Source organism: Oratosquilla oratoria, chromosome 1, assembly GCF_046742065.1.
Source record: "Oratosquilla oratoria isolate Oo_2021 chromosome 1, ASM4674206v1, whole genome shotgun sequence".
In the NCBI taxonomy this organism is placed as follows: Eukaryota; Metazoa; Arthropoda; class Malacostraca; order Stomatopoda; family Squillidae; genus Oratosquilla; species Oratosquilla oratoria.
The window spans coordinates 97,040,223-97,055,222 of NC_134777.1; the positions used below are offsets into that span (position 1 = coordinate 97,040,223).

Below are 15,000 nucleotides of genomic sequence, written 5' to 3' on the forward strand. Positions count from 1 at the left end.
GAACAACAATAGCCTCGATAGTGGACAATATGAACGGTAGTTTACGGGCCTTTTACACTTACTTGTTTATTAATTTTTTATTAACTCTGAATATCCTTCAGCATGTGGCCTCTCCTTGTCATTGACAAAGGCTTTACCACTAACTAGCACAAATTATCTGAAGCGAGTCTGTAATTGAGAAGTGCGGGAATATACACGCACGTTTACAGTGTTCAGTATTGGCTCCGATAATGTTTGCTATATATGAAAATGACATGGATGAAGGTGTAGAATGTTACATGAACTTCTTTGCAGACGACGCAAAACTACTAAAGGAAGTAAGTACAGCAAAAGACTGAGAAAGAGGCGCTCAATTGGCCATTTACAGAATCATGAAAGGCATGGAGGTCCTTGACAGAGAAGACTTAATAAAGTGGGATAAAAGAAAAACAAGGGGACACGAAAAGAAACTCAAAAAGGACAGTTATAGAAGAGATCTGAAAGAAAATCCACACAGAGTGGTGGATGTCTGCAACAAATTGGACGAAACAACACCATACAAGAATTAAAGAACAAACAAGATGTTGCGAGATACAAAGACGGGTCACTACGAGTATAGCTCCCCTCTCGTATAATACAACTAGGTAAATACACGCACATACACCATACACTGTCCACCTTTACCCTTCCTGTCTCCCCGTTTCTGACCTTTTAAAGTCGGAACGATCTTAATGAAGAGTAAGTTTCGATGCGGGACGGCTCAGGGTAACTTCCTAAGCTGCTTTGCAACATTCCCTCCTGATCATTATGCATGGAGCTTGTTCAGTAATCATTTCCTGGTTCAAATATCTCTTTACTTCAGAGGGAGGAGGAAGAGTAGGAAGGAACAGAAGAAGGAACAGGGTGAGGAGGAATAGGAGGAATAGGAGGAGGAGGAGGAGGAAGAAGGAGCTGAGAGAGGAGAAAGGGGAGGCAGGAGCTGGGAGAGAAAGAAGAGGAAGACTAGGAGGATGAGGAGCAGTATGAAGAGGAGTATGTAGAGGAGGAAAAGGAAGGAGGAAAACAGGAAGAGGAAGATTAGAAAGAGGGTGAGGAATAGGAGGATGGGTGGGGTTTGGGGTAGTGGGTATCGTAAAAGAGGAAGAGGCAGACATCGAGGCGGAAAAGCAAGAGGAAGAGGAGAAAGGAGGACAATCAGGAAGAGGATGAGGAGGATGGGGAATGAAGAAATGTTTTTCGGTTTGGGTGTAGGGTGTCGCAGAAGGAAAATATTATGACGACAGACGAGGAAACATTTCCAGCCTTCAAACGAGTTCCGGGAACCCATGTCCCAACCACGTGATCCGATTCCATCCAGGATCCTTCGCGCTGACGAGGCGAGATCGCAGCCCAACGCGCCACGGACGGCAGCGGCGCCAAAAGGGTGACCTTGAACAAGACTGGTTTACTTAGGTCGAATCACTAAGCCCCTTCGCGATCGACGAGGTCCCGCACGGGTGAATAAAATCGCCTGACGGCAGCCAAAATAATACATATATCAAGGGCTTTTTTCCCCTTTAAGTGGGAGGTAGCCAGAGTCAAAGGCATAATCCACTCCCACCCATTTCATCCCCACATACTCCACTCCCATTCACCATCCTTCCCTCCCTCTTGGCTCTTCCTGGATGAAGGGTCATCCCTGCATCTCGCCCACTGCCCTGAGTCAAAAGTAATGCAGCAAGACGTAGCACATCCTCAGCAAAAGCCGCTTCATTTAATCGGCGACTCCCCCCACCCTCCGTCCCCTCACTGAGATAATAATATAATAATAAATAAACAAGCTATCACCCGGTATGGAAGGAGCTGTATAACGAAATTGCAATTTCCTTCGTCAGCGTTCATGTGATTGCATCAATGGACACTGCAAGACTCGGTTGTGTCCCTGGCGATCCAGCTCATCCATCTCTTTCCTCGCAGATTCTACCGAGTCACAGACGGCCTTAGATTCACCACCGCTCTATGCGCAGACGAACTCTGGAAGCAGATTTTTCAATCTGCCTTTACATTTATTTGGAGGTGGAGGAAGAGGAGAAGGAGAAGGAGGAGGAGGAGAAGAATACGACGCCACCAGTTAGGCCTTCATGGTTTACCTACTTATACTTGAAATCTCCATTATTAATAAGAATTTAGAATAAAATAACAATTGAATCATGCCCTCTTCCGTAAAGAGTGCCTCTTTTCCTCTGGCCACCAGACTATTCAATTCGTCTCCGTGGGAGTCCGCGACAATGAAGGAGTGAAGACACAAATCCACTCCTTCCACTGAAGTTGGTACTCGTCCTTCTCCGAAGGGCCACTTGTGGAATGTGATATCATCTCTCGCCCCTCTTTCCTCCAATGTTGGTATATACAGCTATGAGTCTCCCCGCATAATCTTTATAGACTGTAATCATCTTAATATTTGGATTTTTCCAGTTTTGTTTGATTTTTCATTCTACTTAAGTGGACCACACACACACACACACACACACACACACACACACACCTACAAAATATAATAAAATAGACAAATGAATAAAAATAAATAAATAAATAAATAAATATAAATAACTACTTTTGGTTGGTTCTCGATGAACCCATTCCATACAGAATGGCACTCTCACTTATCTTGGTTGTCGCCAGGCCAAGCTATCCAGCTCCTGGCGCCACGGTGCCTTTTATCCACCTTCGACAACCATGTTTATCTTCAAGTCTATTCTTTCAGTCAAGCCATTTTGGGGGAACAAAAACAGGACTGGCGCCAGCATATGGACCTCCGGAGTTGTTTTTTCCCTCACGCGCCCGCACGCGTGTGTATTTACTTAACTATAGTATACAGGAAGGGAACAACGCTCGTAGGGTACTGTCTTCTACTCTATTTCTCATACTTGGCATATATTCATATTAGTTTAAACTTGTGCTTTCTTTATTCGTGTGTGCATATGGATGGATATATATATATATATATATATATATATATATATATATATATATATATATATACACACACACACACTCGAGAAATAGTGAGGGAAATAAACAGACACGTACATCCTTAGAGACAAAAACATTCCGTGAATTCAAGAAGTCGAGACAGAGGCAACAATACTAGGAAGGTGGTCCCCCCTAGACCTCCAAGAAATAAAATTCTCAAAAACCCCGGAATACCGAGGAACCGAGGCAGACCCGGAAAAGTGGTGGTGGTGGTGGTGGTGGTGGTCATGACCGGCGGCCCTAACACCACCGCCACCGCCACCGCCACCGCCGCGGCTGATCGCCCCACATTCGACGGATAATAACTCAGCGGAGTGACTCCAATGCACCAGAGGTCCTTGGCGACCTAAAGAACGCAGGGAGACGAGGCGAGGAAGAGGAAGAGGAGGGAAGAAGAGGAAGAAGGGGGAAAGGAAGACAAGAGTTGGTGTGAAAAGTGGATGCTGCTACAAAAGAATAAAATGGAGGAATATGGGGCGAGTGGATAAAGCTGGGGGAGTACATGACGTAATCAGAGTAAGGGTGAGTGAGGAGTGAGGTATGTGCGGGGTGAGTGACAGTGCACGAATGCGGGTGCATAGAGTGGGAGAAAAGTTACCGAACGCACGGAAGAGGAAGAAGAATAACAAGATAAACAGGAGAGATATAGAGACCAGGAAGTGAAAGAGGATGAAGGCTGGATCAGAAAAAAAGAGGGGAAGAAGAGGAAGAAGAGGAGGAGGAAGAAGCAGAAGAGGTGCAGCCCTGGCAGCCTATCGGAAGTCGATATGGCTGTCACGGAGACGAAATGAGAAAGAACGAACAGATGCCAGGCCAAGCCAGGCTAGGCCAGGCCACGAGAGGCCAGGTGAGGCCAGGTGAGTCATAGGCCCGGCCGCAGTATCAGGAGGCCCATAACGGGCACCCTCGGCGCAATTAACAAACTATTATAATTTTCTTCGCTCTCTCCCTCATTATGTCTAATGTTCCTCCAGGTCCCCGTCTTCTCTCTCTCTCTCTAATATTTTAGGACCAAAAGTTCTCTCGTCTCTGGCTTCCCCTTACACACACGCCAATTACTGACAAATATGACAAATACAACCAAAAAAAAAAAAAAAAAAAAAAAAAAAAACCTGAACGGTTGGCTAATAGTCTTAGTTTAACTCCGTCTAGGCCTGATTGAGTCCTTGACTGAAGTAATCCTTACTAAAGATTTTATTCAGGCTGCCGCTGTGCGATTTTATTAAGCTGAAAGAGTCCACACCATACTCAAGGGTTTAACCTCGACTGACTCCTTTTCTTACGGTAAATATTTTCTTCTGGCGTTTCTTGACGCTATTTTATTAAGTACTGTCGGGTGACATCATCGTAACAGCTCAAGAGGTCACCATAGCGAAACTATTAAAAACGACGATTAGCCCAAACAAATACGTACAACCCCTTCGCTACAGTGATGTATTTCTAATTTTATTCTGGCTAACGCCATACTATTTCATTCAGTTAAGGGAAAGAGGAAAGTGGGAGGGAGAAGGTAGATTATCGTTAAGAAAGTGTTAGTTAAATTCAAGCAGACTTAAATTCTCAGAAAAAAATGAATGCATCAATGAATAAGAAACAAATAATGCCAACTCGCTAAATTTAATCTCCATTTGAGCCTACGGCCTCCCAAAGGTAACCTAAAAGCCACCCTCCCAGCCCCCAAAGCCCCGTTCATGCAGCAACGGCAAAGACACCCAGCCACCTGCGAGAGGCTGAGATTGGCATGCACGGCAGGGCAAGAGGCTAGCCACGCTCCCGCCCTCCCCCCTCCCCCTCCTATCCACTCCCTTCCCCCCACTGGGTGGCACTACGTGTGCAAAAGGCGTGATGATGGAGCAAGAATGAACACTACCACAGAAAGAGAGATAAAGAGAGAGAGGGAAAGAGAGGGAAATGGAAAGTGGGAAAGAGAGGGAGAGAGGGGGGGATGGGTGCAAGGAAACGGAAGGGTGGGACGGGGAGAGGGAGAGAAAAAGGAAGAAGGATAAATAAAGGGAGGAAAAGGAAAGAAGGAAGGTAATATGGGAGGGTGGGAGGGAAGGAAGGAAACGAAGGGAGACAGGGAAGAATGGAGGAAGGAAGGACGAAGAAGAGGAAGAGGGTGAGTGGAAGTGGTGTGGTGGTGACGTGCAAGTCCTGCAATGGAGGGAAACATGAAAAGAATGGCTATGGAAAGGATGTATGGTGGAAAGGGGGTAGGGAGGGGTGAATGGGACGGACGGGTAGGAGGTGGAAGGAATGGTGGGAAAGGGGGAAGCTAGAAGGAAGGAGGGAAGGAGAGAAGGAGAGGGAAAGAGGAGGAAAAATTGAAAGGGAGGGGAGGAGGAGTGGGGACGAGGGAAGAGAGGGGAGAGGCAGGTACGGGAGATGGAAAGGGGAGGGAGGAGGGAATAGTGGAGAGGAGAGGAAGAGGAAGGGGGAGGAAGAAGGGCCAAGTAGGGGGTGGAAAGAAGGAACTGGGAGAAGAGGTGAGGTGGGGAAGGGAGGGGAGAAGAGGAGGGGAGGAAGAGGGAAGGAAGAACGGTGGGAAAGAGAAAAGGTGGAAAAAGGAGGTAGCGAGTGTGGGAAAGAGGGAGAGATCGATGGGTTAATGGAGTGAGAGATTTCGAATCTGTCCGAGATGAGATGAGAACTGCTGCCCATCTCGCAAAGTTGGAGAATTGGGGGGGAACCCCCCTCCCCCCCTCAAACTTCCTTGCACAAGGGGACAAGGGCAAGGACACACCACTACCTCCCAGGATGGTGGAGGAGGTGGAGGAGCAGGAGGATGGGGACGAGGAGGAAGAATAGAACGAGGTAGTGGAGAAGGGGTAATGGAGAAGGAAGAGTAGGAGGAAAAGGAGGAGGTGGTAGTGGTAGAGGGGGGAAAGTCGTGGAGGAGAGGGTATTGGAGGTAGAGGAGGAGGAAGGGGAAGAGGAGGAAAAGGAAATGAAGGACGAGGTAGTGGTGGAGGGGGAAAGTAGTGGAGAGGGTACTGGAGGAAGAGGAGGAAGAGGAGGAGCAGAAGGGAGAGGAAGAGAAGGACGAGATAGTGGTGGAGGGGGGAAAGTAGTGGAGGAAGAGGAGGAAAGGGAAGAGGAGGAAAGGGAAGAGGAGGAAAGGGAAGAGGAGGAAAGGGAAGAGGAGGAAAGGGAAGAGGAGGAAAGGGAAGAGGAGGAAAGGGAAGAGGAGGAAAGAGAAGGAGGAGGAAAGGGAAGAGGAGGAAGAGGAGGAGCAGGAGGAAGAGGAAGAGAAGAATGTGATGTTAGTGTTGGTGGTGAAGGGATGGTTTGAGGCGAAGCGATTGAGAATGAAATAAGAGTGCAACAAGGAGTGTGAAGAAAAGTAGTAGCAGGTCAGGAAATGAAAGGCCATGAGGCGGAGGCAGGCAGGGAGGCAAAGTTTCGCAACAGCGAACGTTGATAACGTGAACGGAAGAAGAAAACTCAATTCCTGAAAAAAAAAAAAAAAAAAAAAAAATCCACCAACAAATAAACAAACATGAAGGTGGACGAAGAAAAAAGAAAAACATGAAGAAAAAAGAAAATCGATTTACATGAAAACCCCCATGTCATCATTGCCGCCATTGCTTCACGCGAAATAAGTCCATCGTCATCCCTGCTGGCCGGAGGCGCAGCCGGCGACCAACCACCCGGAGCTGGTTCGAACTCGTGCGAGCTCGCGCGTGCTTGGGCGTGCGCTCTTTCGGGACTTCCACCTAAAGACCTTGCCACATACCAATATCTGAAATCATACGGTCAACGGGGACGCAGCAAGCAAAAATACCAAAGTGTGTGTGTTTGTATATATATATATATATACACACACACACACACACGCACATACACCAAAAGGTTCTTTCCCCCTTATAAAGATGTTGGCCCAGTCAAAGCTTACACCCACTTCACCCACCCCACACCCAATTTTGTCCCTTATCTCAGCTCCCCGTGGATGAAGGGTTATCCCTGTTCCCCTCCCACTGCTCGCGTCAGAAGCAATGCAGCAAGACACAACACTTCAATCGCAGCAGGGGCCGAGAACCGACGCTCGTTTACTTCCACCACTTTATTAGATGGCGAGCCTCTCCCTCATCCACTCAAGAAAAATACAAAGCAGACTTCAAGAAATCGCTTCGGACCGCATCAATTCCTCACCCAACAGGCATTCTCCACTCACATTTACCTCTTACCAAAGGTGTGTGTTGTGTGAATGAGAGAGATAGAGATGAAGAGAGATGGGGAAGAAAGAGAGGGAGAGGGAGGGGTACAGGGAAGCAGGGGGAGGGGTAGGGGGAGGGAGAGTGGGAGGAAAAGAATCTTGACGTGGCACAGCTGCAAGGCACCACGAGACACTAGGGAGCCTCCATCGGACATGAGCGAGCATACAACTGGAGCAGAGGCACACAGTCACGAATCCAGAACCTTCCGAGGACTGCAACTGAAAAAGGGCCTGACGCAATAGGACTGCCTGCATTGGTCGTGCGCACGCGTGAGAGAGCGAGCGAGCGAGCGAGAGAGAGAGAGAATGGGGAGAGGAAAATGACATGTAAAGATACTGGAGTGAAGAGGAGATGGGTTGAGGGAGAGAGGGGAACAGGTAGAAGGGAAAAATATAACTAAGCAAGAACACAGTAAACAAGTAGAGTGAGACGACCAGACTGAAGGGAAGAAACCACTAGTATTATATGTGATTCACCATTGTGTGTTTGTTTGTGTTGGGATGTGTGTGTACGTGTTATGCACGTATGCATGCATGTATACAGTAGATATAAACATGTAAATGCTTTCAAATATGTTTTACTACCGTATTTGCGGATTCGTACAATACAACAAAGCTGGCTGGAAGGTGGAGGGAGTGGGAGGGAGTGAATGGAGGAGAAGGCGGTGGCGAGTAAGGGACCGAGATGCTGGAGAGATAGGAGCGGGTGGCGGAGAGAGGAGAGGAGAGGTAAAAGGGGAGAAGAGGAAAGGGAGCAGGTGGAGAGGATTACGTGGAATTACTGGGCGAAGAGAGGGAGGACGGAGGGAAGGGGAGGAATTATGACAAGCCAGTTGTCACGGATGGATGTTAAATCTCATTGCCATTCACCGTATACATGATTGTCCTGGCAATCGGTAACCATTTTACTCTGGCTAATGTCAGACTCTTTCATTCGGGTGATGCGTGTGTGAACCAAATTTTCGAACGAGAAAGGCATCACAGGCTCGGAGAACCCAATCCGCACGGGAGTTCATCCCAGACTGCGGCGGACAATTCCATTCAACTAAGGGGGACCCTGGACACGAAATAGTGACATCTTCCATCCCAAGACATGGAGAGTTGTCACCCTAGAACTCCCACATGAAGAATCGTCACCCCCATCAAATCCCACCTGAAGAATTGTCACCCCAGTACGCCGGATATCAACAGTGGAATAAAGATTAGATTAGGTTGAATGAGGGTTATGTTTATTGTCAACTTAAACAACCGAAGAATCGTAAACCCAGGATGGCCAAAATGAAGAATTGTCACCCTAGGATGGCCCATAAGAAGAACTGTCACCCTGTCGAAATCTGGGGTGACGATTCTTCATGCGTTCCCGAAGACAACCTTTCCCGTCTCCGACTGACGCCTGACGCGTTCAACGTCGTACTGATGACACGGTCCTTCACGTTACCTCCACGGAGTGCGCGTACGTAGATCCCGTCGCTCTACGTCCCAGGACGAACTTTACCTACTTTCCTTTGACTAATGATACAGGACCATTTACTTGGGGTGTGGGGGATGGGAGAGGAGGGAGGTCTCCATCTATCCAATGCGACACGAGATGTAGATAGATACAGACAGAAATAGAGTACAAGCGAGTAAGGAAGAGTGAGAGTGAACGGGGAAGGAAGAGAGCGAGTGCGGGCGGGGAAGGAAGAGAGTGAGAGTAGGAGTGAGAGGGAGTGAGTGCGGAGAGGGCAGACTCGTCCCATGGCCCAAGGTCAATGCCACAGGCGGGAAGAGCCACCCCCCCCTATCCCCCCGGCACTCTGCGCATCCCCCCCAACCCCAAGTCCCCATCGACGACCAAATCCCGCAGATTCGAAGAAGCAACGACATTCCCTTCCCTTCTATATTGGGATCAAAGTCAACCCCTCAAAACAAGCACACAAGTAAATAAATAAATCTACATTAATATATATAAACATACATATATATACCGAAGTCCCTTTATAAGGGGACGACATTCCCTTCCCTTCAGTAATGGGATCAACCAAAGCCAACCCCTAAAAACATACACAAACGAATAAATAAATATACACATATGTAAATACGCAACACACAATTTATATATATACATATATATATATATATATATATATATATATATATATATATATATATATATATATATACATAAATCCCCTTCATATGGGGAGCGACCCACATCCATTCAAAACCCATTCGCCGTTCGTCCCTCCCATTATGACACCTCCCTATTCCCGCCGCGCCTCTCGGGTCAACAGCAACGCAACGACACGAAACGCTTCCACCGCAGGGCCGGCCGGCCCCGTCTGTGACCAGGGCTGGTTCGCCCCTACGACGTTATTAGGCGACCCTTCTCCCGTCATCAATTCGAACAAATCCCCCTTTCGCGTCGACTCGTTTCTTCATCTATTTGCATCCACTCTCCATAAGTTCCTATATTTTGCACTCTCTCTTACCTGCTCGACAGTTGTTCCTCTTGTATCTAATGCAATAAATTAATAAAATAAAATAAAAATACACCAATAAGTTTATCATTACATAAGGAAAAATCTCTAGCCATGACAACCAAATAATACTACAATAACGGATAATGCTCTTGTGAACGGGAATTAAACTGGCCGCACCTTGTCCCTTGTGTTTGGGCAGCCAAGGCAATATAAAATAATATATATAAACACAACTAATAATGAATAAACAAACTAATAAGCAATTACGTGTAAGTCTTCGGGTGGAAACTGTTCATTCGCCCTCGCTATTTCTCCTGACTCACCCACCCTTGCTATTTCTCCGGAACCTTAGCCCGCGTTCAACGAATAAAGTCATAAGAGGTGCTCTTACGAAACTGAGGATCCACATCGGAAAATATTATAGTAACTATAAAATAAAATAATTACAACTACGATAATATAATGACAGCAATGACTACATCGTACATCTTTTACAATGAATACAACACTACCGTTTTTGTAGTTTTGCTGCACGATGTCATACTAAATCAACAGGTGTGTGTGTGTAAAAATAATAACAACAACAAAAACAACAGAAATACGTTGACCACGTCACACGATGAATATCTGAAAGCTTGGTTATTTCATCTGAACTCTCCGTGTCCCCGGGCTCGATTCCCTACCGCGGACTCTCGTTCAACCTCTCGGCTCTTTACTTCTTTCGCTACGACGAGGCCATTGGCAGATTCTGTTTTGGCAAGCCAAAGACCACCTTTGTCAGTCTGGTGCCAGGCGATTTTATTCATCATTATGGCGAAGGGGTAAAGCGTGCATTAGTTTTTACGTAATCGACATTTTTGTAATTAGTGAAACCCCTACGGACCAGAATTACGCAGCTTTATGATTTTTGACAGTCTACATAACTCCGCCTCTTGATAGTTACTGAACCCACGGAAAGAATCCCTGGTTATGAACGATTGAAAAGACGTTTGCATGATTTTATTCTGGCTGACGCCGGGCGATTTCAGTCACGTGACGAGGCCGATCTCGACCCATCATGAGACTCCGTCTAAATAAATCTCCTGGCGCCACACGGGTCATGGGGTGCCTGATTTTATTGAGGCTAAAGCCAGGCGACTCCATTCAGACTCTGAGAACGAGGTTAGGAGCGGTTCGGAAGTGATGAGAAGGAAAACGACGAACGGCGAACCAAAGCGAGGCACGACGGCCCAAGGCGTCGCGAAGCGAAGCAAAGAGGAGACACGGAAAACAAAGCGAAGAGAAGCCAAACAAAGCGAATGTAACGCAGTAGGACAAACAAGCAAAGCTATGCATGTCACGCGGAGGCAAAGCGAAGGAAGGCGAAGAAATGTTAAGTGTGACGAAGCGAAGCAAGAAGCGAAGAGAGCGATGACGGCTGCGGTGAGCCGAACATGTGGTTCAGACAATCAATAGGAACCAGCTTGCCGCCGCCGCCGTCGCCGCCGCCTCTGGGAAGACAGACAGACAGACGGACGGACGGACGTGCAGCTAGACATAAGACATGCGCGCACGCACACACAATGCTTCATACAAATCAAATACAAACAATGCGATCATATTTATTATGAGTGTGAAGGTAATGTGGGGAGGGAGGGAGAGAGGGGTGGGAGAAAGGGGGAGAGAGAAAGGACGAAGGGGTAAACTGCGACATGGAAGACTATATTGGCAACACCCTCAAGACCTGAGAGGCTTCTTCACTCTCTTCGGGTTTCGCCTCCGGGAGGAGGAGGAGGGAGGTGGCTGGCTGCCTCTCTGCATGGCAGATCGATGACGACCAGGGGCAACGAGGTGAGGCTGTCGCCATCCTAGGGAATGACGTGGTGGCCCCGACCCTGTGGTAGCAGCAGGGGCCGCAGGGATACCAGATACCATTCATTATGGGTAAGGGGGGCAAAAATTTGCGGAACTGAAGAGTGAAGAATATATATATATATATATATATATATATATATATATATATATATACATATATATATATATATATATATATATATATATGCAAAGTAGACCACTTGGAAAAAGAAACTAACGAAGCAGAGCGCTTTCGTATATTACATCTTCAGTGCACTGAAGATGTAATATACGAAAGCGCTCTGCTTCGTTAGTTTCTTTTTCCAAGTGGTCTACTTTGCATAAGTGAACACACGTACCCGTGTTCTTATTAGCAATATATATATATACATACATATATACACACAGAAAAGACAAAATGCGGGAGGAGAGGGGAAGAGAAGGAAAATATGAAGAAGCAGATGAAGGTCACTGGAAAGCGTGACAATAAATGGAAGACGAAGACGAAACGACGACGACGAAGGGGCAGGAGACTCTGCTTCGAAGAGACCTGATAGGAATCATCGAGTCGCTTCAAGACCGACCAACCACGCCCTTCTTCCACCACCAACACCACTACCACCGCTGTCGCCTCCGTCACCGCCTCCGTCGTAGCGTGACACAGCAACCACTGGGGCAACAGCAGCTGCAACAGCAGAGGAGGTTGAGGATGAGGAAGGGAAGAAGGAGAAGTGGTGTGGGCTGTAGGCGATGAAAATTAGAAGGAAGAGCCAGTGGAGGAAGGGGAGGAGGAGGAGGAGGAGGTTGAAGTGGCTGAGGCAGGCAGTGGATGCGACGAGGGCAAAAACAGCGCCCCGTTTCGAGGCTCGCGCTCGACCACTGTTATGCAACAGGAAATACCGCGGCGACGGAGGCAACAGCACCAGCAGAAGCAGGGCCCACCTATGGTCCTGCTCTGCGTCATGTGGAGCAGCGCAAGCTGCGGCAGGAGGACCAAGTGGCGGAGGTGGTGGTGATGGAAGAGAGTAAGAGGAAGACGAAGATGATGACGAAGATGTGGACGAGACGAGGACGACAACGGCGACAGTTAATGATGATGATGATGATGATGATGATGATGATGATGATGACGATAATGAAGAGGTGGAAGAGGAGGAATAGGAGGAGGCTGAGGAGGGAGAGCAAAACTCTAGTATCTTACACATACGTGAGTGAGCGCATTCACGCCCACGCACACAAAAACACGAGCTGACTCCTCTTCATTAAGTGCTTGCACTACTACTAGTCATCATTACTACTACTACTACTAATACTACCACTGCTATCACCACCGACACTAATTACCAATACAAAAACTACTCCTTTTGTAACTGTCTGAACCAACACCAATCTGCTACACCATCACCAACACTGTTCCTCTCTTGTAGTTACCACCTCCATTTTCTCTCCATCCCCATCACTACCACAGCACACGCCTGTTCTCCAACGGCCTCCCTCTATCCCACCCTCTACACACACACACACACACACACCTTCCTCTCTACCATCTCCATCTCAATCTCCTCCAACACTTCCGTAGCCTAGTACCTCATCACGAACGCGGACTCCGCTACAGTTTGGACTCCTCCTCCTCCTCCACCTCCACCACCGTTTAGCCCTCCATATTCTCGAAGGTCATTCTTCTGATCCGCCACTAGATAATACTACTCCCCCCCTCCAATCTCAGGTACCACGTGAACTAAACAACTGAACAATCAATTCCTTGCACCCGGCAGCTATCCTTTGGCTAAACAATCTCAATCAAGTTGACACTCGGCTGAAAGACTAACCGACAGACCTCTTCCTGCCCCTCAAACGAATAAAACCACTTGGTGCCTGTCAGCGCCACTGAATTCCAACAGTCGCCCCTTCATCACGCCTCATTATCGCCTAACATGGATAAAGGCCACAATGTCGCAGTTCCCTCTCTAAACCTCATTTTGGAGTATTGGTAACAGTGGCTGGCCGAAAGAGGACTACGAACATGCAAATGTGCATGAAGGTTGCAGTTCGGCATACTGGATTCATGATCTTTGTAAGGCTTTTATTCTGGTGTTTGCAGGCATTTAGTGTAGAATGTCATTTACGTGCAGGTCGTCTTAATTACACAATGACCTGATCTATATCGTTGCCTGTTTGCTCTGCATATGAATAACAGGCTCCACTAAGTCTGCTCTACTAAAACCTTCTGTCGGGTTCCTTGCTTACAAGTTTCGACGACACCTAAGGAAATGACATGGGCATCTTCTCTAGGGTTGCCCGTATGTCAACTGTGAAATTGGTCATTCCCTTTCTTTGTATACATATAGGCCAATAGCCCAAGGCCATTAAAAGGGTATTACACGCCCACAGGTTACACTGGTGTTCTTAGCAGAGTAGTCACTTTTTCCATGTACATTTCCTCGGGGTCGTAGAAGTCACGATACGCATTAGCCCCTATGGTAAGAACTTTGAGGAAAAAGTGCTTACATCGACATGACCCGGCACACTGTATATCAAGTTGCTCTCGACGCAGCTGATCTCGCTTGCCTGGGTAAGAGCGCTCATTTGTAGATATCATCGCTGAAACAGTATCACTACAAGATGAGTACGGAGGCGTACAAACTCTCCCTAAAGCTAATCACTATCCATAATTTACTTCCAAAAGTGGAACGATTTCGAAGTTCTAACTTTGTGTTCCCCAAACTTTTTTCGGACGACCCCAATATGATCCTCATGATATGACCACGACCCCATAAATATATGACTTGTTGTCGACTGTAAAAAGTTGGGAACAATTATAATGTGTGTAAGAAAGGTAATGTAGGGTTATAAAAGCCAAAGTTAACATCATCATGGTTATTGTATCATTTTGCAACAATAAAATTTAGCATACAAGATGTCTTGGCGACCCCTGGGTTGGGAAACAGTGTTCTAACCAGTTAACAATCCTCAGAATCCACCTAAATATGAGAGATACTCCCATCCTAAAACACTTCATTGTGGCACCCAGCATCTCTTGTCCATCTTCAGTGCCAACACAGATGCAAAGAATCCCCAGACAATTTCCATTCTCAATGGCACCCACTGTTTTTTTTTTCCAACGCCATTATCGACCCCCTGCCCTTACTTAGTGCCATCAATGGACTAAAGGCATTCCTACATTTTTATACTCCCCTTTGCCACCGACCCTCCACAGCTGTATGGTGGCACCAGCCACTAGGCCTACCTCCCCTCACACTCTGCTCTTCCTGTTCAGCGGCACCCGGCCGACTCCATGCGTCGAACTAACACATACGCCCAAACCTCCGCATCAGTGCAGACAAGAGGTTACTGGGGACATGGAGGAGGAGAGAAAGGGGAGGGGGGAGGGAGGAGCGGAAGAGGGGAGCAGGAGAAGGAGGTGGGGGAAGAGGGAGAGGAGGAGGAAGGATTAAGACTGGAACTACGAGTAGGCGTAGAGGGTGACGGAGGGGTAGG

General features: G+C 47.3%; 1 protein-coding gene across 5 annotated transcripts in view; it reads right to left on the reverse strand.

The window, feature by feature from the left end:
* Nucleotides 1-15,000, reverse strand: part of LOC143024182 (la-related protein 1B-like) — a 290,930-nt gene that overhangs the window by 232,412 nt on the left and 43,518 nt on the right. The gene's annotated exons all lie outside the window — the stretch shown is intronic.